A 27,209-nucleotide genomic window follows, 5' to 3' on the forward strand; every position below is an offset into this window, starting at 1 on the left:
CTTCCTTCTCCCACTTACTATGAATAACTTCCCCTATTCACCTTGGTATTGTCTCGTGCAAACACTCTCAGAATGGAGTCCGCTCCCAAGGTGGCCCAAAGCCAAGCATGAATCTCACGGTGTGAACTCTTATTGACGTTAGAGCTAAAAGTACATTACTTCTCTCAAGCTGAAGTGTTCTAGACGGTTAGGGTATAAAATACTTAGCAATACATTTCGGTTAACTAAACATATCCTAAGTTTAGGTGATTCATCCGAGTATAACTTTTATACTAGATTTTTAACCTACGATGTCTAGGTGATAAACAAATTTTATTACTTCACATCGCTCACGGATGCTCATAAAATCGATTTAACCTAACTCAGACGCCGGCTCGATCTCCAGGTAGTAGGTGTTTCGTGGATCGTCAACTTAAAAACCTTCAACCTTAGTCATTTTATCTGACTTTTTGCCAAGATCTCGTCGGGTGAGTTTTCTTTTAACTTCGGTTTTACAAGATATCGACCTATTTTCTATGAAAATTGGGTTGCTCGATGGTTAACCCTAAATGAGCATGCATCTTATCTTTATTATAGATTTTAGAAGTCTAGGTTATTTTATAACAATTATAACCTTAGAGCATTCATCTATAACATGCTTCCTTCAATCAAACATGCTTTAATATAACACTTATATTAAAACTAAGCATGCATAGTATATATTTTATAACACTTATAACATATAACAAACGCATGTTACATGCTTTTCCTATGGTGGGGTTTTAAAACTATATGGAATACTATATGCACACATAATCAAACAACATTATACATCACATGCATAATAGGTAAACAACACTAAAGTAGATCGATTTTGGCATTAAAAACAAAAAAACGAAATTCGTTCCAAAAACCGTCTGTGCGCACGAATTTTTCTCATCGTTTTGAACCCCTCGGTCCGTTTTCAAATTTTCGCCTGCCAGAATGTTGTGCACAGAAATTTGGCCCGGGGCAACCCCGCAGGGCCCGATAGCCGTTTGGGGCACCAAACGAGCTCTGTTTCCAAAATTGTTTGTGCGCACGACTTTTTCTGATCGTTCTTAAACCCTGGGTTCGTTTCCAAATTTGCGCCCACCGGAAAGTTCGCGCACAAAAATTAGGCCCGTGGCACCTTGCCGGACCTGATAGTCGTTTGAACACCAAACGAGCTTCGTTCCCAAAACTGCTGCGCGTACGGCTTTTTCTCATTGTTCGGAACCCATGGGTTCGTTTTCAAGTTTTCACTTGCCGGAATGTTCGCGCACAAAAATTGGTCCCCGGGACACCCCCGCTGGACCCGATAGCCGTTTGGGGCACCAAACGAGCTCCGTTCCCAAAACCGTCTGTGCGTACGACTTTTTCTCATCGTTCTGAACCTTTGGGTCCATTCTAAAATTTTCGCCTGCCGGAAAGTTCGCGCATAAAAATTGGGCCCCGTGGTACCCCGCCGGGCCCGATAGCCGCTTGGAGCACCAAACAAGCTTTGTTCCCAAAACTATCTACGCACACGACTTTTCCTTAACGTTCTGAACCCCTAGGTCTGTTTTTAAATTTTTTCCTGTTGGAAAGTTTGCACATAACAATTGGGCCCCAGGGCACCCCCGCGGGGCCCGATATCCGTTTGGGGCGCCAAACGAGCTTCATTATCAAAACCGTTTACGCGGAAGATTTTTCTTATCGTTCTGAACCCTTGGGTCCGTTTTTAAGTTTTTGCCCGCCAGAAAGTTCGCGCACAAAAATTGGTTGCCGGGGCACCCTTGACGAACCCGATAGCCGTTTGGGATACAAAACAATCTCTGTTCCCAAAACTGTTTGTGCGAACGACGTTTTCTCATCGTTCTGAAACCCTGGGTTCGTTTTAAAATGCTGCCGGAAAGTTTGCGTACAAAAATTGGGCCCCCGGGTACCCCTGTCGGGCCCGATAGCCATTTAGGGCACCAAATGAGCTCCATTCCTAAAATCGCCTGCGCGCACGATTTTTTCTCATCGTTCTGAACCGCTCGGTCCGTTTTCAATTTTTTGCTCGCCATAATGTTTGCGCACAAAAATTGGGCCCCAGGGTCCCTCGCCGGGACTGATAACCGTTTGGGACACCAAACAAGCTCCGTTCCCAAAACCGTCTGCGCACGACTTTTTCTGATCGTTCTGAATCCCTAGGTTCATTTTCAAATTTTCACCCACCGGAAAGTTCGCACACAAAAATTGGGCCATGTGGCACCTCCGTCGGACCCGATAGCCATTTAAGGCACCAAACGAGCTCCGTTCCTAAAACCGTCTGCGCACGACTTTTTCTCATCGTTCTGAACCCCTGGGTATCTTTTGAGATTTTCTCCCGCCGGAAAATTTGCGAACAAAAATTGGGCCATGGGGAATACTTGCCGGCCCTGATAGCCGTTTAGCGCATGAAACGAGTTCCGTTCCCAAAACCGTCTACGCGCACGACTTTTTCTCATCGTTCTGAACCCCTTGTTCCGTTTTCAAATTTTTGCCCGCCCGAATGTTTACGCACAAAAATTGGGCCCCAGGGCACCCCGCTGGGCCCAATAGCCGTTTGGGGTTCCAAATGAGCTCCGTTCCCAAAACCGTCTGCGAACGGCTTTTTCTCATTATTCTAAATCCCAGGGTCCGTTTTCAAATTTTCGCCCGCCAAAAAGTTCGCGCACAAAAATTGGGCCTCGGTGCACAATAGGTGTTTGGGTTACCAAACGAACTCCGTTCCTAAAATCGTCTGCGTGCACGACATTTTCTCATCATTCTGAATCCCCGGGTTCGTTTTCAAATTTTTGCCTGCCGAAAAGTTTGCGCACAAAAATTGGGCCCCATGGCACCCTCGTCGGGCCCGATAGCTGTTTCGGGTACCGAACGAGCACCGTTCCCAAAACCGTCTATGCGCACGGCTTTTTCTCATCGTTCTGAATCCCAAGGTCGGTTTTCAAATTTTCGCCCACCGGAGAGTTTGCGCACAAAAAATTGGGCTCCTAGGCACTCCCGCCGAGCTCGATAGCCATTTGGAGCAGCAAACGAGCTCCGTTCCCAATACCATCTAGCATCCAGCTTTTTCTCATCGTTCTGAACCTGTGGGTCCATTTTCAAATTTTTGCCTGCCAGAGAGTTCGCGCACAAAAATTAGGTCCCGAGGCACCTCCACCGAGCCCGATAGTCGTTTGGGGCACCAAACGAGCTCCGTTCCAAAAACCTTCTGCGCGCACTGCTTTTTCTCATCGTTCTGAACCCCTGGATCTCTTTTCAAATATTCGTCTACCGGAAAGTTCACGCACAAAAATTGGGCCCTAAGGCACCCCCGCGGGGCACGATAGCCGTTTGGGGTACCAGACAAGCTCCGTTCCCGAAACCATCTGTGCGCACGACTTTTTCTCATCGTTCTTAACCTCTTGGTTGGTTTTTAAATTTTCGCGTACCGGAAAGTTCGCGCACAAAAATTGGGCCTCGGGGCACCCCCGCCGGGCCCGATACCGTTTGGTGCATGAAACGAGCTCCGTTCCCAAAACCGTCTGCGTGCACAACTTTTTCTCATCGTTCTGAACCCCTAGGTCCATTTTCAAATTTTTCGCCCACTGAAAAGTTTGCGGTCAAAAATTGGGCGCCGAGGCACCCCGCCGAGCCCGATAGTCGTTTGATGCCCTAAAGTCTCGTGTCATGTAGTTTGTAAATAGTATATACGAACACGTGTTATTAATATATGATATTTACTTTACATCTTGTTGTTTTTCTCGGTTATTTGTTTCATTTGTAACCACAAACAGATAAACATAAAATTTCTTGTTATTTGTATGTGACTCTAGCATGTATGTTGTGACATACAAGTGGATCATGTCTTGAGTTATAACCAAAATGGTCTGTAGTAAATGGATAAATGAGGGAAACCATATCCTGGTAACGCTACGGACGCGGCCCGCTTTGTGAAATGGTCACAAGTGTTGTGACTTGTCACAGATGGTTTGATCCTGATCATTCGTGTTAGGGACATGCAAGCGAGAGCGTCCTATATAAAGAGTTTATATAAGACCTAACCACGAAGTGTTAATGTCTCGTTATATAACACCGTTCATGACAAAAACTTCACTTCACTAGGATAACCATAGGTAACATGACCTCAATCCTGAGTGAGTTGGGAACTCATGCCATTGAGGGCGGTTCTTTGATTTGTATGCGCGCGAGTGTCCAGGTCGCCGATTCAAACGTACCATTTTGGGGATTTGTCTGATTTGGGAATTGGGAACTCAGCTAGACAAGATGAAATTTACTCTTTCCCCGAAGCAGGGGTAAGTTGATAGATGGCTCCCTTAAGTGCTGATTCCGAGGCTTGAACGATGTGGCGCCACACACCTTCTCTTGGCTCGAGAGGTTTACACATAGTTGGACTATGTTGTAGTTCATTAGAGGAATCAGTGGTACTTAAGGAGTGAGATGTAACTACAGGGGCAAAATGGTAAATTGGCGTAGTTGTACTTACGAGCATCTGTGAAGGGTCATCGTACTCGTGATTGGTTATATCTGATGGACACAGAAATATATCCGAATGGAATCACTGACAGTTAACGGATGGTGGATCTCGTTGCTAAAGAGTCTAGTTAGCTATTCACGTACCATTGGAGCTTCGAGCCACAGGTCCATTAGGTCACCTGGGTAGCTTGGATAAAGTAGAGAACCAGTGTTTTGGTTAATTTGAAATGTTCAAATTGACAAGAGAAAGTTCAATTATATATGATATAATTAGACTGGTTAATTATATATGATATAATTGGCTAAATGTATGAGGTACATTATTTTGGAGGAAATTAGATATAAATATGATTTATATCAAGTAGATGAGAAAATACTATAGTAGATATATGATATCAAAATATAGGATATATATATATATAATATGATTCTATTTATTATTTAAATTAATCGATTAATTATTTGATAATTAACTAATTTGTCCACGTTTGGACATGGGAAGTGGGCTGCATAGGTTATGGTAACCGATGAATTAAAAATGAAAATCGTTTTCATTTTTCACAATCATGCATTCATATTTTCGTCTGCGCGTAATAGAATTCGTGAAAACGATTGCGAGAGCCTATACGATAGAAGCTCTTTCGTCTAAACGATTGTCTACCTCACCTTTTCTCAAAACGATCGTATATGTTTTTCTTAAACGATCGTTCAGCCTTTTATACGCGATCATGTAGCTATTCTATACGATAAGCATTTCCACTATACGATAGCACAGTTTCATCTCCCACTTTCTTGTCGTCTACACGACGTATTGTCATTCGTCCTCTACCAAACTCACCAAAGCCCACTCATTGGGTTTTCATGCCGAGGATACCTGGGTTTCGTGGTGTCGTCCCTGCTGTAATGCTCGTGCTTGTACTGATCGTGCTGTTGCAGTCGACATACCCACCGAGTGTTGGTAGATCCGTTGGAGGGTTTTCGCTGCTTAGGGTTCAGACGTGCGAAGAGAGTCTTCAACTGGTATAAACCCTTTCCCTGTTAATTATTGTGTTCTGAGCATGCCGATAATTAGGTTTATATGCATAACTGTTAGTGTTGAATGTATATCTTTTGTGTTTCGATCACTGTGAAATCTGGGCGATCTGAACCCACTCATGGAACTCTCAGTATGAGATCCTTCAATTGGTATCAGAGCCAGGCTTCTGATACTCCGATTTCATCTGTTGCAACGAAATAACGTATACATTCATGGTGGGCGCATTTCTACACTATTTTCAATGTTAAATTTGTTATGGATGTGCCGGATTAATGGACGTTTTCGGGATGATTTGCCTCGATTTGTTTAATTCCTTTTACATTTGCAGTTGTTTATAAAGGCCCCTGTGTTTTTGGGTATAAATAATTGTAATCGAGTCTTTATTCAAAATGTTTAAAGTTTTGAGTCATTTGTCGAAGATATGGGCAAAGGTTGCGGCTCTTCGAGGAAGGAGGCGATCTAGGGTTGATCGCATCGTGCAGAAGAAGTTCTACGCATCGTATTCCATCGCATCGTGAAGATGGAGTATGTGATCGCGGTTGAACACATCGGTTAAACGATGGGGTATGCAATCAAGAGTTGGTCGTATCGGATTGACAATCGGGCACGCGATCGCTGAGTATCGTTTAATGCTCGCGCTAGATGATCGGTTAGGTTAGCAAGCTTCATCGCTTAGTAACTGACTAAATGATCGCTTAGCATCGCAAGGTAAATTGTTTACCAAGTTGCACGCATCGATTAGACGATGAGACGCTCACGTATCGTTTAAAGCGCACTAGACAATCGTTTAGGTTAGCAAGCTTCATCACTTAGTAACTGACTAAACGATCAGGCTTCGCATGGACGATCAGGCTTCGCAGCCTCGTCATCGTCTACGTAATCGTTATCTTATGTTCCTATCGTCTACTGCGTGCTGAACGATCGTCTACCTGCTGGAGTTTGCTACACGATAAAGAACTCCTGGCGGTTCAAGACCTGGTTCGCCTGTGAACCAATTTGCTCGATGAAAAAAATGTAATAGATAGGGTTTTTCATTCTTGTTTTTGGTTTAACAGGCTCATCCCCGTCCATTAATCCTTTGTTTATTACATGCGATGTATGTTTTATATGTCATATGGTATGCACATATAGTAAATCCCACCTTAGGTTATGCAATGCTCATGCATCATCTCTTTATTGTATTTTTTGTAATTTAGAGAAGCATGATTTTAATTATGTAAGAGCATGCTCATGCATCATATAATATAACAGTTATATTTATGCATGCATAAAAAGCATTGACATGCATTATCTTTATATTATAATAGTTATAGTATAAGGGTGAATGTTAGCATGTTTGTTTGGTTATTACGCGTTATATAAAAGTTATAGTAATGACCAGACATTGCATGAAGCATGACACATAGGTTAATTTATAAATGTTATAAATACCTCGTTATGCGCAATATTTTTTAGTTGTTTCTTTTTAAGAGTTAAAGAGAAATTAGAACTAAAAGAAATAAGAAGACATGCATGCTCACATAAGTTTAATTCATGGTTTTAAAATGTTTAAAACATGGATCACATAGACCTAAGATCACGGTTCTAATAAGATTAGCAACCCTAAGGCTTTAATCTTTTAATCAGTTTAATAGGATTAAATTGGCTAATAAAAGGTTAAAGTGTAGCAAATCTATCTATAAGGGACCTTTTGTCTAAGGCGGGTTCTATCTAGGTTGGGGTATTTAAGTTGACGGAAACATAACACCCCTACCTGGGAACTTACCTGGAAAGATGAATTTAGATAGATTTGATGCATGCATGCAAGTTAAGGACAGTCCATTAAAGTGTTTAAAAGTGACTACTTGAACTTGTTCATATTTCATAAACAAACGTTGTTTATGAATAGAGTTTAAAAAGATGACTTAGACTAAAATCAGTAGCCAGATTGTCTAGGTTAATGAATCCCTAGGTAGAACATTCAGTAGGAGGTACTTGGAGCATAAGATGCTTCACTTAAACCTTTCACTTTTCTCTTAAATAGTCCACTCCGTGAGATCTATCCTCGGCCTCGTGGCACCTTTGGCGTGACCCCCCAACAGATGGTGTTTGGGTAGGTCAATATCAAGGTGGATGGAGAGAATGTTCATAGTAAGTGGGAGCGGGAAGTGTGATAGCATATCCTTCGATCTCCCTCGTTAGGTTGAATAAAGTTACTGCGCATCGCCTCGAGGCACCCTGGGAGTGTCCCTCTAAAGGATGACAGTTTTACGCGTTTCTATATATGATCTACTGTAAGAGGATAAGTAACTTAGTCTCTTGTCCTAATCTGTCTTTTCTCTACGGTAAGCGCATTAGGGTGGGACTCTGGACCAAAAAATGGTGGCTGTTAGGTTCAGTTCTAAGAGTTGGTTCTGCCTAATGGTTGAGAATGTCTCATCCCAGTTAAGGGGCAACTGATAAACCCACCGGTGGCATTTGTCCTGACTCATTGAGGCATCATTGCAAAATAGAAATCTATAACTTAGGGTACTTGAAACTGTTTTGCAAAACTAATTGGTTTAAAAGTGGTTTAGCAAAAACTAATAAAGTTTTGTTCGTATTTTCAGCAACTTTTTCAAATGGCTACAACCACTTTATCGTTGTTAAGCGCTAAAAAACTAACTGGCGACAATTTTTCAACATGGAAACACATGATCACGACGATCCTAATCATCGAGGATTTCATGTTTGCTCTCATGGAGGCTTGTCCTCCTATTCCAGCTCCAAATGCCACTCGAAATATTCGGGAGGCATACGAGCGATGGACAAGGGCTAATGAGAAGGCCCGAGCCTATATCTTGACAAGTCTTTCTGAAGTCTTAGCCCGTGAGATCATGAAGTCCCTGCGGAGGATTTTTGGACAACTATCTGAACAGTTTATGCATGAGGCTCTTAAATTCATATTCAACTCCAAAATGCAAGAAGACACCTCTGTTCGTGAACATGTGCTAAACATGATGGTCCACTTCAATGTGGTAGAGTTGAATGGGTCTACCATCGATGAGGGCAGCTAAGTTAGCATAATCCTGCATTCTTTTCCGGAGAGCTTCCTACTCTTTGTTAGCAATGTGATTCTTAACAAAGTGAAAATATAACCTTACAACTCTCCTCAACGAGTTGCAGACATACCAATATTTACTGAAAAGTAAGGAGAGGCAGATGGGTGAGGCAAATGTTGTTGCATCCTCTAGGATGTTCCATAGAGGTTCGACCTTAGGAACGAAGTCTGCACCTTTTACTTCTAATTCTGCAAAGGGGAAGAAGAAGAAGGGTGATAAGGGAAAAGGGAAGGCACCTGTTAATCCACTGCCTTCGCCCCGAGGAGGCGTCCACCAGTTGCTAAGGGAAAATGTTTCCATTGCAACCAAGATGGACATTGGAAGAGGAACTGTCCTCGGTATCTGAAGGAGAAGAAAGCAGCCAAGGCTAAGGCCAAGGCGCATAAAGGTAAATATGATTTAGTTGTGCTTGAAACTTGTTTAGTGGAGAATGATGATTCAACCTGGATAATTGATTCAGGCGCCACTAACCAAGTTTGTTCTTCTTTTCAGGGGATTAAATCTTGGCGACAGCTAGAGGTTGGTGAGATGACGATGCGAGTAGGCACTGGGCACATTGTCTCAGCAGTGGCAGTGAGAGGACTCCAGTTAGCTTTTCAGAATAGGTTGCTAATTTTACATGATGTATATATTGTTCATGAACTAAAAAGGAACCTAATTTCTGTAAAGTGTTTATTGCAATGTAAATACACTGTTTCTTATAATTTGAATAAAGCGTTTATTCATAAAGATGATATTTTTATTTGCACAGCAAATCTGGAATCAAATTTATATGTGCTAAGATCGTTAGCCATTAATTCCCCTCCATAATACGGAAATGTTAAAAACTGTCGTAACTCAATCAAAACGTAAACGAATTTCGTTCCCAAAACCATCTGTGTGTACGACTTTCTCTCATCGTTCTGAACACCTGCATCCGTTTTCAAATTTTCGCCCACCGGAAAGTTCGCACACAAAAATTGGGCGCCTGGGCACCACCGCGAGACCTAATAGCCGTTTGGGGCACCAAACGAGCTCCGTTCCCAAAATCGTCTGCGCGCACGATTTTTTCTTATCGTTCTGAACCCCTGCGTCCGTTATCAAATTTTCGCTTGCCGGAAAGTTCGGGCATAAAAGTAGGGCGCTGGGGCACTACAGCCGGGCCCAATAGCCGTTTGGGGCAACAAATGAGCTCCGTTCCAAAACCCATCTACGCGCACGACTTTTTCTCATCGTTTTGAACCCCAGGGTCCGTTTTCAAATTTTTGCTCGCCAGAAAGTTCACGCACAAAAATTGGGCCTCGAGGCTCCCCCGTCATGCCCGATAGGCGTTTTGGACGACAAACGAGCTCTATTCTCAAAACTGTCTGTGCCCATAGCTTTTTCTCATCGTTCTGAACACCTGGGTCTGTTTTCAAATTTTCGCCTGTTTTGAAATGTTAGCGCACAAAAATTGGGCCCCGGGGAACCCCCGCCGAGAGCGATAGCCGTTTGGGGCACAAAATGAGCTCCTCCCAAAACCGTTTACGCGCATGGCTTTTTCTCATCGTTTTGAACCCAGGGTCTGTTTTTAAATTTTCACTCGTTGGAAAGTTCGCGCACAAAAGTTAGGCCCAGGGCACCCCGTCGGGACCGATAGCCATTTGCGGCACCAAACGAGCTCCATTCCCGAAACCAACTACTCGCACGGCTTTTTCTCATTGTTTTGAACCCCTGAGTTCGTTTTCAAATTTTCACTCGCCAGAAAGTTTGCGCACAAAAATTGAGCCCCGAGGCTCCCCCGCCGGGCCCGATAGCCATTTGGTGCTCCAAATGAGCTCCATTCCTAAAATCGTCTGTGCGTACCGCTTTTTCTTATCGTTCTTAACCCTGGGTTCGTTTTCAAATTTTCGTCCGCCGTCGCGCATAAAATTTAAGCCCGGGGAACCCCTACCGGCCCGATAGCCGTTTGAGGTACCAAACGAGCTCCGTTCCCAAAATTGTCTGCGTGCACGACTTCTCATCTTTTTGAACCCTGGGTCTATTTTCAAATTTTCGCCCACCTGAATGTTCGCATACAAAAATTATGCCTCAAGCCACCTCCGTCGAGCCCGATAGCCGTTTGGGCACCAAATGAGTTCTGTTCCCAAACCGTCTACGCGCACCACTTTTTCTCATCGTTCTGAACCCCTGGGTTCGTTTTCAAATTTTCGTCTGCCAGAAAGTTCGCGCACAAAAATTGGACCCAGGTCACCCCCACTAGGCCCGATAGCCGTTTTGGGCACCAAACGAGCTCCGTTCCTAAAACCGTCTGTGCGCACGACTTTTTCTCATTATTCTAAACCCCTAGATCTTTTTTCAAATTTTCACTCGCACACAAAAATTGGGCCCCGGGGCACCCCTGCCGGGTCCGATAGCCGTTTTGGCACCAAATGTGCTCCATTCCCAAAACGATCTGCACGCACGGCTTTTTCTCATTGTTCTTAACCCCTGGGCCCGTTTTCAAATTTTCGCCTACTGGAAAGTTTGCGCACAAAATTTGAGCACCCCCGTCGGGCCCGATAGCCATTTGGGGCACCAAACGAGCTTCGTTCCCAAAATCTTCTGCGCGCACGACTTCTCATCTTTCTAGACCCTTGGTCCGTTTTCAAATTTTTGCCCATCCGAAAGTTCGCGCACAAAAGTTAGGCCCCAGGGCACCCCTGTCGAGCCCGATAGCCGTTTGGGGCACCAAACGAGCTCCATTCCCAAAATCGTCTGCTTACACTGCCTTTTCTCATTGTTCTGAACCCCTGGGTCCGTTTTCAAATTCTCTGGAAAGTTCGCGCACAAAAATTGGGCCCCTAGGCACCCCTGCGGGGCCCAATAACTGTTTGGGGTACCAAATGAGCTTCGTCCCAAAACCGTCTGCGCGTACCACTTTTTTCCATCATTCTGAATCCCTGGGTCTTTCAAATTTTCGTCCACCGGAAAGTTCGCGCCCAAAAATTGGGCCCCGGGGCACCCCCGCTGGGCTCGATAGCCGTTTGGGGCACCAAACAAGCTCCGTTCCTAATATCGTCTGCGCGCACAGCTTTTTCTCATCGTTCTAAGCCCCTAGGTATGTTTTCAAATTTTCGCCCGCCGGAAAGTTTGCGCATAAAAATTAGGCCCCGGGGCACCCCCGCCGGGCCCAATAGCCGTTTGGGTCACCAAACGAGCTCCGTTCCAAAAATCGTCTCGCGCACGACTTTTTCTCATTGTTCTGAACCCCTGGGTCTGTTTTCAAATTTTCGCCAGCCGGAAAGTTCGCGCACAAAAATTGGTTCCCAGGGCACCCCCACGGGGCCCGATAGCCATTTGGGGCACTAAACGAGCTCCGTTTGCAAAACCGTCTTCACGCACGGCTTTCTCTCATTGTTCTGAGCCCCTGGGTCCGTTTTCAAATTTTCACTCGCAGGAAAGTTCGCACACAAAAATTGGTCCCCGAGGCACTCCTGCCGGGTCCGATAGCCGTTTGGGGCACCAAACGAGCTCCGTTCCCAAAATCGTCTCCGCGCACGGCTTTTTCTCATCATTCTAAACCCCTGGGTCCGTTTTCAAATTTTCACCTGCCTGAGTGTTCACGCACAAAAATTGGGCCACAAGGCCATGGTATGTTTTCTAAACTTTTAATTCACTTGCTCTAAGTCCAAACATTGTATACTCATATCTCCATCTAGGAAGTTTTGGACTTTCAAGACAACATTGACTCAAAAGTTCATACTTCCATTTAAGGTCACCCTTGGTCTTGCAATTTCCTCCCCAACAATATTCTCATATAGAGCAAGATCAGTGGACATCGTTCGTCAATGAATGATTGAGTGAAGAATGGGATGTAAGTCATTCACAATAAATTAAATGTCAACATTATCATTGTTTTGATAGGTAACTTCAACTAGATTTGTTGTACAGGAAATCAGTCGTCTTCAAAAAGAACGACGTGCGAAATGTGTATATAATCATCACATTTCTTGGAAGGGTTATGCGAATCTTGCCCAATAATTTGTAAGTTTTTCTACTTTAATTAAATCTTTTACTCTAATATGTTTATGCTAATTAAATATGTATGTTCATGTAGAACCTATCGAATGATCCTTCTTATCGGGTGACTTTATGGAAAGAAGCAAGAAAAGGAAAAAATAAAGAATACTTTGATGAAGCTACTTGAGAATGTGCCAATCAAATTGTATGTTTATATTGTGCAAAGTTAAGATGACATAATATAATGTTTAAAACTTGTGATGATATAGATATTGTGTGAAAATTGTAATATGGTTTACAAGATAAATCGGCTAAAGCCTATGAAGGTGAAGATGTTTTGACCAAAGCATTGGGTACAGAGGAACAGGTGGGACGTGTTAGAGGAATGGGTGATTTTGTTTCTCATTCCCAATATTTTAAATTAGTAAAACCAAAGTCCTTAATGAGCCAAGAAATTGAAGGAGGCTCTAGTGAAAAAAATGTTTGACATGGTAAATTGTCAAGAGAAAGAACACACAATAGACAATCTCATTAGTCCAAATCATTTGTTGGAAGTGTTGCACTAAGTGCATTTGAAGAAAAAGATACTAAGAAGATGCCTAAAGAAGATATAGAGATAATTTATTTGTTGTGACTTTTGAATTTTAATCATATTAGACGTGTTTAACCATGCATGACATAAGTTCTTTTAAATTTGGTAAGGGGACACCATGCCACTTGGCTATAGGAACTGTAGATAATATTATTGCAATAGCCACAACATTTGATGATGATGTGTCATGCTTAACTGTTAAAGTTCTGATTGACATTGCCATTGGAGAAGATTTGCCTATACCAATTCATGTGAAGGGTAAAATAGAGTCCTTAAATCAAGCAATGGGCAACTTCGTAACATGGCCTCGTGAACTTGTAGTTATGGTTGACGAGAAAAAAAGTATGCCTCTTTTTCAGTATATGAGTTTGGTTATTTATTATTTTTCCTACTTTGAATTTTTGTAACTTTGGTTATGGTAGGACCATTCAACAATTAAGAGCTTTCGCCAGTCCTGCAAATATACTGATGCCAATGGTACCATCAAACTCTTGAATGGACATGCCATGCATAACATGAATGATGTAGACATGATCCGTATCACTTTGGACGAGCATATAACATGGAAGAGACAATTTATTTATTTAGGTTGCGATGATCTGATCCAATGTTGCAATATGGTTGAAATAGGCTACATGTGTATTTTGACATACATTGCGTAAGTATTACTCATCTAGATTCACTCATGTATACTTTGTTTCATGTTTAAATAATAACTTTTACTTTGTTTAGGTATCTTTGGGATGAATGTGGTCGTGATATTACGAAGAAGTTTTTTGTAATTGATCAAGCAAGAATACCGCCACATGTGAAGTCTCAAGATATTTGATCCAGAAATTTAGTCAATCAACTAGAATTGGCTAATTTAGACCAATTTGTCCTTATTCCATATAATACAGGGTAAGTAAATACAAGTTCTTAAGTTATTTTTAATTTGCATTATACACGTACTAATATTTCAAAATTGTTACTTATTATAGTTATCATTGGATATTGATTGTAATCAATCTACAAGAAAATTGTGTTTATGTTTTGGACTCTCTTCGAAGTAAGGTTCAAGAGGATTTTCATGGAGTTCTAAATATGTAAGTGTAATTGAACTTTCTTAGTTCTTAGTCGAAGTATTTATGTTTAACTAATGTTTTCAAACTACTTAGTGGATTGAAAACATGGCAAGCCAAACACGATCTCCAACACCATCGGTCTTCTCAAAAATTGAAACCTATATAGGTAAATTTGCATTCATTTGTTAACCATTTATCTAACCATGATCTGTTTATTGGAAGATTTATGTATAATATTTTTGTGTTTATGGGGTATTTGGTGTTAAGTATTCATGGAATTAGTACTAACTGATATTTGTGAATGAGAGAAATGATAGCTTGGTGTAAGTATTTTATGAAAGTCTGTTATTGTTATGCAAATATTGGTGATTAGTGTGTTTATTTCATATTTGATGAGTATATGTAATGGATTGGAAATATTGATTCTTGTTTGTAGATAAATTCATAGGTGGAAGACAAATATTGATGGCTTGCCATGCAAATTTTTGTTTATATACTTTTTAATAAAAAAACAATGACGGACATTTCCTGATCCAACACGAGACATATAATGTCGTTTTTAACTTCTTGACCGAAAAAATGGATTCGACAACGGAATTTAAAAAAAAGGACAATAATTGTTAAAACGGATAGATTCTGAGCTTCAATGTCAGTTTAAAGGGCTTCATTTGATTCTTGGTTTTCAGTTGCAATCGACATTAAAAGGCTTTAATAACACTATCTTTAATGTAGGTAACAATGCGCTAAAAATGAAGAAGATGAAGAGGAAGAAGAAGTACACTAGTGTTTTAACATGGTTCGACTAAGGGAAAAGGCCTACTTCCATGGGAAGACGTGTTTTTGAAGAAAATGTGAGTACAACCTATTTGTTTTTTCTTTTCTATGTATAAAAACATTACGTACTGAGAGCTCCTTTTTATAAATGTCTAAGGGAGATCAGTTTTTACATGAATTGTATAAAAGAAAGAACACGTAGCCGTTGGATTTACTTTTTCAACTCTCCACCTTAAATCTAGCTTTATATTTTCTTCAAGTGTCTTCAGATCTGATCAATATTATCCTTTTCAGGTACGTCAAAGCCTATCAGCTCGAGGTACTTTTGGCGCTTTAACTTCGACACAGGTTTTGGGAGCCTGTCTGCAAGATTGTCAAAAGTATGATGTCACACCCCCTCCCTAGCCTTAGCCCCCAAGACTTGGAAAGGAGCATGAGGATATACCAGTAGTATTCCAAAACAACATTTTAATTTAACATTTCTCCCTTATCTATTAAAGATTTTAACATGTTTACAATAATCTATCTAACTTTCATACATAGAGTTCAATTTCCTATATTCTTTTATCACATGATCCGAGCCATGCCCTGAGAATTTACCAAGTCCTAGTGTTTTGGTGGTTTGTAGACTCCTTCCTAAACGCTTCGCTTTGCCACCGGGGGGGAGAGGAGGGGGATATAAGAAAACATTTGGAAGAGTGTGAGCTACTAAGCCCAGTGAGTGGTGCTTTTAAAATAATAATCACTTTGCAAAACATATTTTTGGGAAATCAATCACATAATCACAATTCCAGTACAATTTATGCATGGTCATGTGTATATTCATTCAATCATCATCCTCCAGTTCCATGCTATACTTGGCAGTTTATATCATGGACATATTATCAATCATAAAAACTTTTTATGGAAACTTTCCTATAACCCACTTTTTCCACCAATGTGCATATCGACAATTCGTTTCCCGCTAGTCATGCTTAGGTTACTTGACTATGTTTTCCATCGGTCGTCACCGACTATTATTTCCCGCTGACCAAGGCCGACTATGTTTTCTCGCCAAGTACCTTTTTTAAGCATGCTAACTTATGTAGTCCGGGTATAATCTCAGTTTCCATAGAAATTTCACAAACAATATCATGGTAAACAACATAACATCATAAGCATGCATTTTGCACTTACATATGCATTTATCCACATATCAACGCATAAAACTAAGTAAACACTCATCGCAAGCAAGTTTTTCCACTAAAATCACCTTGAGAATATTTTCCTGAGAATTCCTCCATATCAATTAAAATTCCCCAATTAATACTTGTTATATCAATAGATAATGTCAAAATAGCCAAAATACCATTATATAATGAAAATACCAGCCTACTCTACTCCAATTTAGGCAAAATCCTAAAATTAGCAGGTTATTTGGACTGTGGTAGGCATATGGGCATTTGGATGTAGGCAGGGTGGGCGTGCTATGCCTCACAGAGGGCTGATGCGTTGGGCATGCACAATGGCCTGTTGCGCTGGGCGTGATGCGTCGTACGAGGGAGCAGCTGTGCTGGGCTAGCGCGCGGGATGCGTCGAGCGAGGCACGCGGACGGACGCAGCGCTGCAAGGCATGCGCGCAGGGTGTGGGTTGGCTGTGCATCCAGGCTGACTCAATACCTCATCAACGCAACCTTTGTTTCTTTTGATCTTCAATTAACTTGGCAGCATGAGAACTCAAATGTAACACTCTAAATATGCTCTCAACACAAGTTTTTTTGATGATGGTATTAATAAATCCCTTTCGTCCAACCCCTCTATTTATAGCCATTCCAAACTCACCTCTTTGTGACAACCCAACTCCTATTTGTCTCACTTTGGAGCTGCCAACACTTAGCCTACCCAGCCTAGCCTTGAGTTGTTCTCATCTTAGCTTGCCAGCCAAAATTCCCTTTTTTGCATGAAATCTCCTTTGTTCACCTCCTGCTAGAACTTTGTGTGATCCTCCTTTTTCTACCTAAATTACTTAAATACTTAAACATATTTCTCTACTTAAATTGTTTAAGACTTATGCTCGTATAACTATTGGCATCTTTCCTTAGAGTTTTTCCACCAATTAGCCTTACCTTTTGTCCTTAACGCATAGCAACTCACCCTTCCTTCATCAAAGTCCCATTTAGCCATTGCATGAGTCGGCCATCACCAACGCATAGGGTGGCCGCGCACCCTTGATGCATGGCTTGCTAGGTATGCTTGCTCGGCCTACTAAGCATGGATGCACGGTGTTGACCATCGACGCATAGGTGTGCTGCCTAGGCGCTTGCGCGCTTGGCCGCATAGGCACGTTCGGTCGCATAGGCACGCTCGGTCGCATAGGCGCGCTCGGTCGCGTCGGGTGTGTCTCGCCGCATGGGTGTGCACTTGGCATAAGGCATCGACGCATGGCTGCTCGGCAGACTTGGTAGCGCTCGACGCATAAGATGGGTGTCCGACTTGCCCGTTCGACGCATAGGTAGGGGGCATACATGTTCGACGCATGGGCTGCTCGCTTGGCCTCGACGCATGGCCTATGCGCTTGGCCTCGACGCATGGCCTGTGCGCTTGGCCTCGACACATGGCCTGCGCTCCTAGCATGCTCACTCGACGCATGCCTCCAACGCATACCGTGCTTGTGTCCGCATGCCTTTGCGTTTGTTGTATGCAAGCCCTTGGCCATTTTTCAAGTCTTCTTCCTTCCATCCTCCTTGCACTCTTGTGTTCAACATATTTAAGCCTCTCATATGCGTTTGGTCTTTTGGTCACCTTTTTGGATAATTTAGTATTAATGTTTTTCACTCTTTGTCCCAATATCCTTACTTAGGATTTTTCTTCTCTATTTAACCTTCCACTTTAGATTTAGTGTTAGGGTCTTACATATGAATCTTTAAAATTTGTATCTCTCCATTTTTAAGTAATACCTATGTAGAACCTATTGAATCACAAATTTAGCTGCAAATCTTCTCCAAATCTTCTTGTGAGCCACCTCAAGATCTTCCCTACTATTCTCTTGGAGCTTTAGATTGAGTTGCAGGACTCAAAATAAGCTTGAATGAAGGGAATTTGAAGAAGAACACACTAATGCACCACTTGAAGAACACTTTCTTCAACTCGAATTTTTCAACAAAAGCTCAACTGATGCATGCTTGAATTCCACTTCAATCTTCTCTATATATTATAGGACTATCATGCAAAGGAGAAGCCTGCATGAGATGCAGTTCATGCTTGGAGTATTGAAGCTAGAGTCGAGTGGGTTTGGTGTGAGCTACTTGAAGGTGAGTGGAGAAATCCAACTTTTCTCTTTTTTCTCTTTTTCGATTTTTTCAAATTTGATTTCTAAAATCAATTTGATTTTCAAAACTAAAAATTTTATTAATTTTACAAAATTAATTTCATAAATTAATTTTTCAATAAAAATAATAATAAATAATTAATTAAACAATTTAATTAATTCCAATTAATTCAATATCAAACGTTAAATTAATTTTACATAAAATCCACCTTCATGAATTTAATATTTAAATCATATTTAAATATTAATTAATTCTCTAATTGCGTTTAATTCAAAACTTAAACACACAATTATATCTCATATAATTACTAATTCCCTTAATTCTAATTTGAACATTTCAAATTAACTTATCACGCTGTTCTAAAGCTAATCCATTTACGAGCACAGAGGTATCTTGTGGACTACAAAGCATGGACTCCAACGATCCGAGATTAATTGACTAAACTTCTTACACCGAATTAACTCCAATTCATTAACTAATGGGTCACTCCACTAAAGCCCATAGTTGCACTCTCTTCACTGTAGACATATTATGTCCATTCAATATAACCATGATTAGTAAGTTAACCCTTCACAAGTTATTCGTGATAATGGCTGGGTCAAATGTCCGTTTTACCCCCGAGATTACCTCTTGTTCTTTAAGTCCCACTGATCCTCTAATGAACAATTGGTTTATGATCCGATCAACAAACTGAGTCCCTCTCACGCCAATGAGAGGGTGGGACCCCTTGTTCAAGACCCAGAGTCAGCACTTAAGGGAAGAATCTCTCTTATGTGAATTCAACCATTGAACCATTGCATGTACTTAAAGGACCAATTACAAGAAGCAAGGCAAATAAGATTCAAGAGGAATTCACACTACATCTTCAAAAACTAGCAAATTCAAAGAACCGAAAAATTATTTTGAGAATTTTTTTTTTATATAATATTACTTCAATGAGTCAAGAAGAGAATGGCATGAAGATGGCATGGGAAAAGTCCTATATTTTGGAAGATGACACGGTTGTCAAAAAAAGTGTGTAAATTTTGTGAAGAAAATGCTGTCAAGTGTGCACTGCATGGGGAAATATGATGTCAAACCTTGTCAAACATGCATATCTACTTTGCCGCCTTCTAGAAGAGATATTTAAGGCAATTTGAAGCTTTCTACGTTCCTAGTTTATCATTTAGACTTATAATTTAGTATGCAATTAAGTTTCAAGTTTCTAGATGTTATTTTCTACAATTTATAAATAATTGTATTTAAATGACTTTTGAATTTCTTGGTCTATCCACGACCATTTGGCCTATAAAATGGCTTGTAATGTTCTTCAAAACTCAGATTATCCATAGTAAAAAAGCTTGTACTTATTCAACCCTTTGATGTTGTCTTTACTTTCAAATATTGCTTTAGATTTGATGTTTAAATTAATTCATTGGATTAGTCTTTATTAGGCTAATTCTGTTGTCTTAGGATCTAAGAGTGACCAGAATAAGTCACCCAACCTTACTTATATACTATAGATCATTTTGACTATTTGCTTGAACCTGATCCACTTTTATGTCTCTACATAAAGTTCAAGTACTCATGTAATAGTCATGAATCTTTTAATTTATTGGATTTATTTCTAAAACGAAAACAAGCAATACATATATTCAATAACAACTTATTGAATTTTCAGAAATAAGTTTTATTGTTTACAAACCACGAGTTTTAAGACATAAAACCCAACACCCAATGCCTTTTGCCATGGTTGGACATATGTCTGCTCACAAGGCTAGCTAAGTAGGATAGATCATGTCTTGTTGAGACCATGAGGTATATCAATAGGATGCTTGATTAATGCTTAGGGTAGATGAGCCTCTGTCTCTCATATTGTCAATGCCTCGGATTTTCCTTTATTCACCTAAGTCTTTCATGTCAAATTCTTTGCTCAAAAGGCCTCCATGCAAGGAGCATATCATCAGCATATAAAAGTAAGTAGCCATTTCCTTTATAGGTGGTAGAGTTTATATATGCATACATGTCATGAAAGCTCCTTTGAAACCCCGGGCTAGCAACATAGTCATTAAATCTTCTATACCAGCATCTAGGGACTGTTTAAATCCATAGATTGACTTGTTCAAGAGGCAATACAAGTCTTATTTTCCCTTAACTTCATAATCTTGAGGTTGTTGCATATAGATTGTTTCTTCTAGATACCCATGTTGGAATGTTGTTTTTACATCTAGTTGATCCAATTTAAGATCACGTTGGGCTACCAAAGATAGAAGAAGTTTGATTATAGTGTGTTTTACAATAGGAGAGAAGATTTCAGTATAGTCAATATCTCTGAGTAAAACCCTTAGCAAATATCTTGCCTTATATCTAGGCTTCTAATCTTTAGTGATACCCTCTTTTAGTTTGAAGATCCACTTTGATTGAATTAGTTTGCATCCTTTAGTAAGAGAAGTAAGAGACCAAGTGTCATTAACCTTTAAAGAGTCAATTTCCTCATTCATAGCCTCAATCCACAATCTGGCATCAGAACCACCCAAAGTTTCTTCAAAAGTGGTTGGTTATTGATCATTAGGAGCCACAGTGGCATTCAACACAAGATTCATGTAGTTTGTGTCTGCATATCTGGCTGGAGGAACTATATTCTTCTTTTTCTATCCCTTGCTAGAGAGTATTGACTTAGATTAGGAGGACATTCAACACCCTCTACATGAACACTTGATGCTTCCTCTATCTCTTCTATGTTAGAGTTAGGATCTTGTTCTGTAACATTCTCCACCTCAAAATTAGTGGTATAAGTTGTTGTTTCTTCTTTAGGACTTTTCTAGGTATAAGTTGATGTTTCCTCTATCTCATTTTCTCTAAAGGTAACATCCCTACTGATTATAAATCTTTTCTCAGTGGGATGCCAAAGTTTGAGCCCCTTCACACCTTCCACAAAACTAACAAACATAAACATAGCAGCTCTAACTTTAAGTTTCCCTTGATTATGATGAGCATACCGAACACAACGAAACATCTTAAGGTCATTTAGATTGGGAGGGTGTTTGGTCCACTTTTCTTCAATTTTAAGATATTTAGGGAGGTGTGAGGACTTCTATTTAGTGTACACTAAATAGGTAGTTGCTTCAGCCCAAAACTTCTCTTCTAGGATGACATCTGACAAAAGAAACCTTACTCTTTCCATGATAATTCTATTTAGCCTCTCAGCTACCTCATTCTGTTGAGGGGTTTGCTTCATTGTACTGTGTCTTGTTATTCCATTTTCTTTATAGAAAAGGTTTAAACTCCTCACCATAGAACTCCAGACCATTATCAGTTTTAGGGTATTTGATTTCCTTTGTTGCCTATTTTTCTATCATTGATTTCCATTCTTTAAATTTTCCAAAAACCTAATCCTTTGTTTTTAGAAAATACAACCAGCTTTTTCTTGAAAAATCATATGTAAAGGATGTATATACCTTGACCACTTAGGCTTGGAATTGAGGTTATCCCCCATAAATCTGTATGGATGTAGTCTAGCATGCCCTTTGTTGTATGCTATGCTTTGATGAATGAATGTCTTTTAACTTTTTCCAACACACGGTGTTTACATAAAGACATTTTATTACTGATCTCCTTGGGCAAAATTCCTTGTTTGGATAGGGCATTAAGGCCTTTGGAGCTAATGTGAGACAATCTGTTGTGCCATGGGTCTGCCTCTGTTAAATCTGAGGTGAGAACAACATTAGCTTCTAAGTGTCTTTATATTTTCTTCAAGTGTCTTTCAGATCTGATCAATATTATCCTTTTCAGGAAAATCGAAGCCTATTAGCTCGAGGTACTTATGGAGCTTTAACTTCGACACAGGTTTTGTGAGCATGTCTACATGATTGTCAAAAGTATGATCTTTTAAAATTTGTATCTTTCCATTTTCAATTTGGTCTCTGATGAAGTGATATTTAACATCAATGTGCTTGGTTCTACTATGATATTTTGGACTTTTCGAGAGGTGAACGGTGCTCTTATTTTCACAGTAGATATTAACTACTGTTTGATTTAATATGAGATCATTCACCAATCCTTTAAGCCATAAACCTTCTTTGATTGCCTCTGTAAAAGCAATACATTATGCCTCTATTGTTGATAAAGTCACTATTGATTGTAGGGTGGCTTTCCAACTAATTATATTTCCCTTAGTAGGAATATATAACCCAATAAGGATCTTCTTTTGTCATTTTCCTAAGCAAAGTTCTTAGTCAACATTCCCAAACTAGGTTAAATTCAGATTCCTCTGACCTTTGATAGGTTATTCTAGCATCCTTTGACCATGTTAGATATCTTAGTATGCACTTAGTGGCTTCCCAATGAAGGAGTATATCAGCATGCAGCGGAAGCAACAAGGATCAATAAGCATTCTAATTCACTAATTTTGGCTTTAAATAAAGCATGCTCATATAATAATAAGATGGTTTCAAGTAATACCTTTGTAGAACCTATTGAATCACGAATTCAGCTGCAAATTTTCTCCAAATCTCCTATGAACCACCTCAAGATCTTCCCTACTATTCTCTTGGAGCTTTAGATTTAGTTGTGAGACTCAAAATAAGCTTGAATGAAAGGAATTTGGAGAAGAACACACTGCACCCACTTGAAGAAAACCTTCTTCAACTCGAATTTTTTTAGCAAAAACTCAATGGATGCATGCTTGAGTTCTACTTCAATCTTCTTATATCGCAAGACATCATGCAAAGGAGAAAACTGATCGAACCAACTGATCTCGCTGGATCTCGCTCACTGAACTGATTCAATCTTACTGTTGGCTCATCGACTTGCTTGAATCTTGCTAAAACTCGATCTCTCGTTGAAAACCGGCTCAATAATCTCGCTCAAACTTGATCTTTCACTCCTTGCTCGAAATCTCGCTCGAAGTTGATCAAGATCTCGCTCGAACTCGATCTCTCCCTCGAAATTCCATTAGAATCTCGCTCGAACTAGAAATCTTGCTCAAAATCTCGCTTGAAAATTCCATCAGAATCTCGCTGGAAATGAAATCTCGCATGAAACTTTGTCAAATCTCACTGCTCGATCATGGAATCTCGCTGGAAATATAAAAAATAAAATTAAAAGAAACTAAAACAATCTCGCCCAATAACATTAGAAAAACAATAATTACCAAACAATAGTAGGACACGAATTAAAATGTCTAAAAGAAATTTAATATATAATAATCTACTAAAAAAGAAAAGAGCTAGATAAGTGTAACAAAAATAAAATAAAATAAAAAGTAAAACTAGAAGATCACTCACATAAAAAAAGAAAAAAGAAAAAAGAAAAAAGGAGGAAAAAGAAAAAAAGAAAAAAAGCAATACATAATTTTTCAAAAGAGGTAAAAGGAAAATTTTCCTGAAAAGCAAGGTGCAAATGTTTACTACAAGACAACAAGCATAAATATAAAGATGACCAAATCTAACCTTCATTAACCACCCTAAATTTCAACCACATACATAATAATAATCTTCATATGAAAATAAAATTAGAAAAACAGAAGGTACACATTATAGCTAAAAAAATAAAAAAACAATAAGGTAGGGATAAGATGAAATAGAAAATTTGATTCTCGATCAATTAATTTTTCTTACACCACCTCAAATTTACTGAATATAAGAGAGATAAAGGGCAATTACATTCTTAAAGAGACAACAATATAGAAGTAGAAGAATTACTGCTCAATAATATTTGAAATAAATAATGTAATAGAGAATTTACCTTAAGAGCACTAAAGTTATCTAACAAATTGAAATAACATATAAATTTTTAAGAGAAAAAAGTTTGAAATGTTTGACTACTTCTTTTATGAATTTTTTTTAAAAAAAAAATTAAAGAGAAAAAAAAAATTGAGAAATTATTTTTGAATGAGGTTTTGAAACAAAATTTAAAGTAAAAAAATTGGAAAATGTTTTTGAAAGAGAGTTTTCGATAAAAAAAAAAAAAAGGAACAACAAAGTTTGAGAAAATATTTTGAAAAACAAAACCAGATTTGAAGTGGAAAAGATTAAGAATTTTTTTTTGGAATGGAGTTTTGCTGAAACAAAAATTGAAAAGAAAAGTTTGCGAAAATGTTTAAAAAGAGAGTTTTTCGAAGAAGAGAGTTTTTGAAAAAGAAAAAGGTTCGGGAAAATATTTGAAAACAAAAAATGTTTTGGAAAGAGTTTTTGCAAAAGGATTTAGGAAAATATTTTTGAAAGAGATTGAATGTTTTATGCAATGAATTTTTGCAAAAATAATAATAATAATAATAATAATAAAGAAAAAATAATGATGAGATAGGGGTTTTGAAAGAAAACTTAAAAGTGGAAATAGTTTTGAAAGAGAGATTTTTTTCAAAAGAAAAATTAAATTGAAAAAACGAATTGAGAATATATTGTGAAAAAAAATAGTTTGCAGCAAATATTTCAGAAATAGTTTAAAACCCAATAAATAAATAAATAAAAGCTTCGAGAAAATATTTTGAGTAGAGTTTTTGAAAGATAACGCTCTTGAAAAAAAGGAAGAAAACAGTGTGAGAATATGATGAGAGTTTTTTTTAAGGAGAAAGATTTTGCAAACAAAAAAAAAGGTACAAAAAATTTTTTGAAAAAGTATTTTGAGAAGTTTTATGAAAATGAATTTTTGCAAAAAAACAAAATTGAATCTAAAATGCTTTGAGAAAATGTTTATATGAAAGAGGGGTTTGAATGAGCAACAACAACAGCTTTATAGAGTACTACTCCAGATATGGGGAAGTGATGATTAGTCTTATCTCCATATAGTGCATTCTGAACAAAAAGCCAACTGATACTCTTGCATATGCAAAAGGGCGAGCGGTCACTTACAACAAAAATATGAAGAAAGCAAGCTAACTAAACTAATACAATACCTGACATGAAAGCATAATAAAAAGGGGTTGGATCGGGCATGTAGCCATGGCCAACAGGCCCTGGACAAGATGACCGTGACACTCCCCCACTTAATTGGTTGACGTCCCTGTCAACTGACCCTGCTCGAACTCGGCGATTGCTGGAACTGCATTCTTCAAGTCTTCCACGCGCTCCTAACTGATTTCTTCGTCAAGGAGGTCCTTCCACTTCACTAAGAACTCTTCAGTTCTCGTCTCGGTCTTCCGATACGGTGAGTACATCTATCCATAATTTGTGTAACTTCCCTTTCAGCTGAATTCTTCATCGTGACAGGTGGGCGCATCAATATATTCCGTTGCTCATCATCGGGATCGGGGTGATAGGGCTTCAGGATACTCACATGGATGACAGGGTGGATCTTCATCCATGAGGGTAGCTGAACCCTATACAAGATTTTCCCGACCTTCTCAATCACTTCCACTGGCCCTTCTTATTTTCGTACTAGACATTGGTCTCTCTGGCCTCAGAAACGGAACTGTTCTGGTCGCAGCTTGATTAGTACTTTAGCTTGAAACTCGAGGGGCCTCCGCTTCTTATCAGCTCACTTCGTCATTTTTTACGCTCTTTCTAGACAGGTGCGAGCTATTTCAGAGGTTTGGCTCCACTCCTTGGTGAAATTGTGTGCCTGAGGGCTTTTGCCCGCATAGGGATGGTCCACCAGATGTGGCATGAGTGGTTGTCTGCCGTACACTACCTCGAAGGGCGTCTTTCTAGTTGCGGAACTTTGTTGGCTGTTAAAGCTGAACTGAGCAATATCTAACAACTGGACCCAGTTCTTCTGTCTAGCATCGATAAAGTGACACAGATATTCCTCGAGCATGTTGTAAAGCGTTCCGTCTGGCCGTCTGTTTGGGAATGGTAGCTAGAGGAAATGTTCAGTGCTGATCCCAATATCTTTAACAATTCTGTCCAGAAGGTCCCAGTGAATCTCCCGTCCCGATCACTAACATTGCTCACGGGGACGCCCCATAATTTCACAATGTGCTTGAAGAACAGTTGGGTAGTCTTCACAGCTGTACACATCTTCGACGTTAGGATAAATGTGGCATATTTTGAGAACCGGTCAATGATAACAAGGATCGATTCAAACTCTTTAACCTTGGGCAAATGGGTGATGAAGTCGAGAGACACACTTTCCCATGGTCTAGAGGGCACAGTAGGGGCTCCAAAAGACCCGTTAATTTCGCCCTTCGACCTTATCTTGTTGGTAGACAAGGCAAGTCTTGGTAAATTGCATGACGTTGTCTCGAAGGCTCGGCCAATAGTAACCTTGTTTTTGATGGAACACGAGACATACGCAGTGGAATAAGGATCTAATTACACTCTAATTGCTTTTAATTTAAAGAAAAAAAGCATGCAATTGAAGGAAAAAACAGTAAATTAAAGATTACTTTTGAAGCTCCCGAAAATCACTTTTCCTTGCTGAATCTCGACCTAAAATCTTTCAAACCACCACTAGATTTGATCTACTATTCTCTAGACTCAAAACCAAATTGTGGGACCCGGTTGATGAAGAAACCGGAGAGAAAAAGAGATGGAAAAGAAATGCTTTTTTGGGTTGGGTTTTGGGTTATGAATTTTCCTTAAAATAGTGTTTTTTTTTTCAGCCCAAATTTGAAAAAATTTTTGGCAAATGGGTAAAATTTTTAATCCAAATTCGAATCCCATATTTATAGAAAAAGGCCATGCAAAAATTGCATGAAATCAATTCGTAAAAACCCAACACCTAGAATCCACTATCTAAGTGGGCTTAATGTCTCCACTATAAGCCAACACCTAACCCACTATTTTGTTAGTGAAATTATCCAACAAAAGTTTGGATTTTCCCACTAACTTTAGTCAAAGGGCAAAATAGTCATTTTGTCAAAGTCAAACTTTGACCAAAAAGTCAACATTTTGACTTTTTATGATTTTTTCGTGTTGACTAATTTTGACCTCCCGAGCATGAATCCGCATTCATTTTCTTGAAATTAAAATCATATTTGAATATAATGTTGGT

At 39.5% G+C, this 27,209-nt stretch overlaps 1 long non-coding RNA gene across 3 annotated transcripts in view; it reads right to left on the reverse strand.

Annotated features, from left to right (window-relative positions):
• LOC150032035 (uncharacterized) overlaps positions 1–27,209 on the reverse strand; it is a 170,057-nt gene that overhangs the window by 53,309 nt on the left and 89,539 nt on the right. The window contains exons 4-5 of one of the 3 annotated variants that reach the window (XR_016525479.1): positions 22,737–23,353; positions 15,018–15,351 (exon numbers count right to left, since the gene is read on the reverse strand). The exons of the other annotated variants lie outside the window; for them this stretch is intronic. This is a non-coding gene — a long non-coding RNA (uncharacterized LOC150032035). Of the gene's footprint in view, positions 1–15,017; positions 15,352–22,736; positions 23,354–27,209 lie in introns of those variants that run through there. 3 annotated transcript variants of the gene reach the window in all.

The sequence above is a fragment of the Benincasa hispida genome, chromosome 12 (genome assembly GCF_027475165.1).
Source record: "Benincasa hispida cultivar pf3 chromosome 12, pf3_genome.v1.1, whole genome shotgun sequence".
NCBI classification, from domain to species: Eukaryota; Viridiplantae; Streptophyta; class Magnoliopsida; order Cucurbitales; family Cucurbitaceae; genus Benincasa; species Benincasa hispida.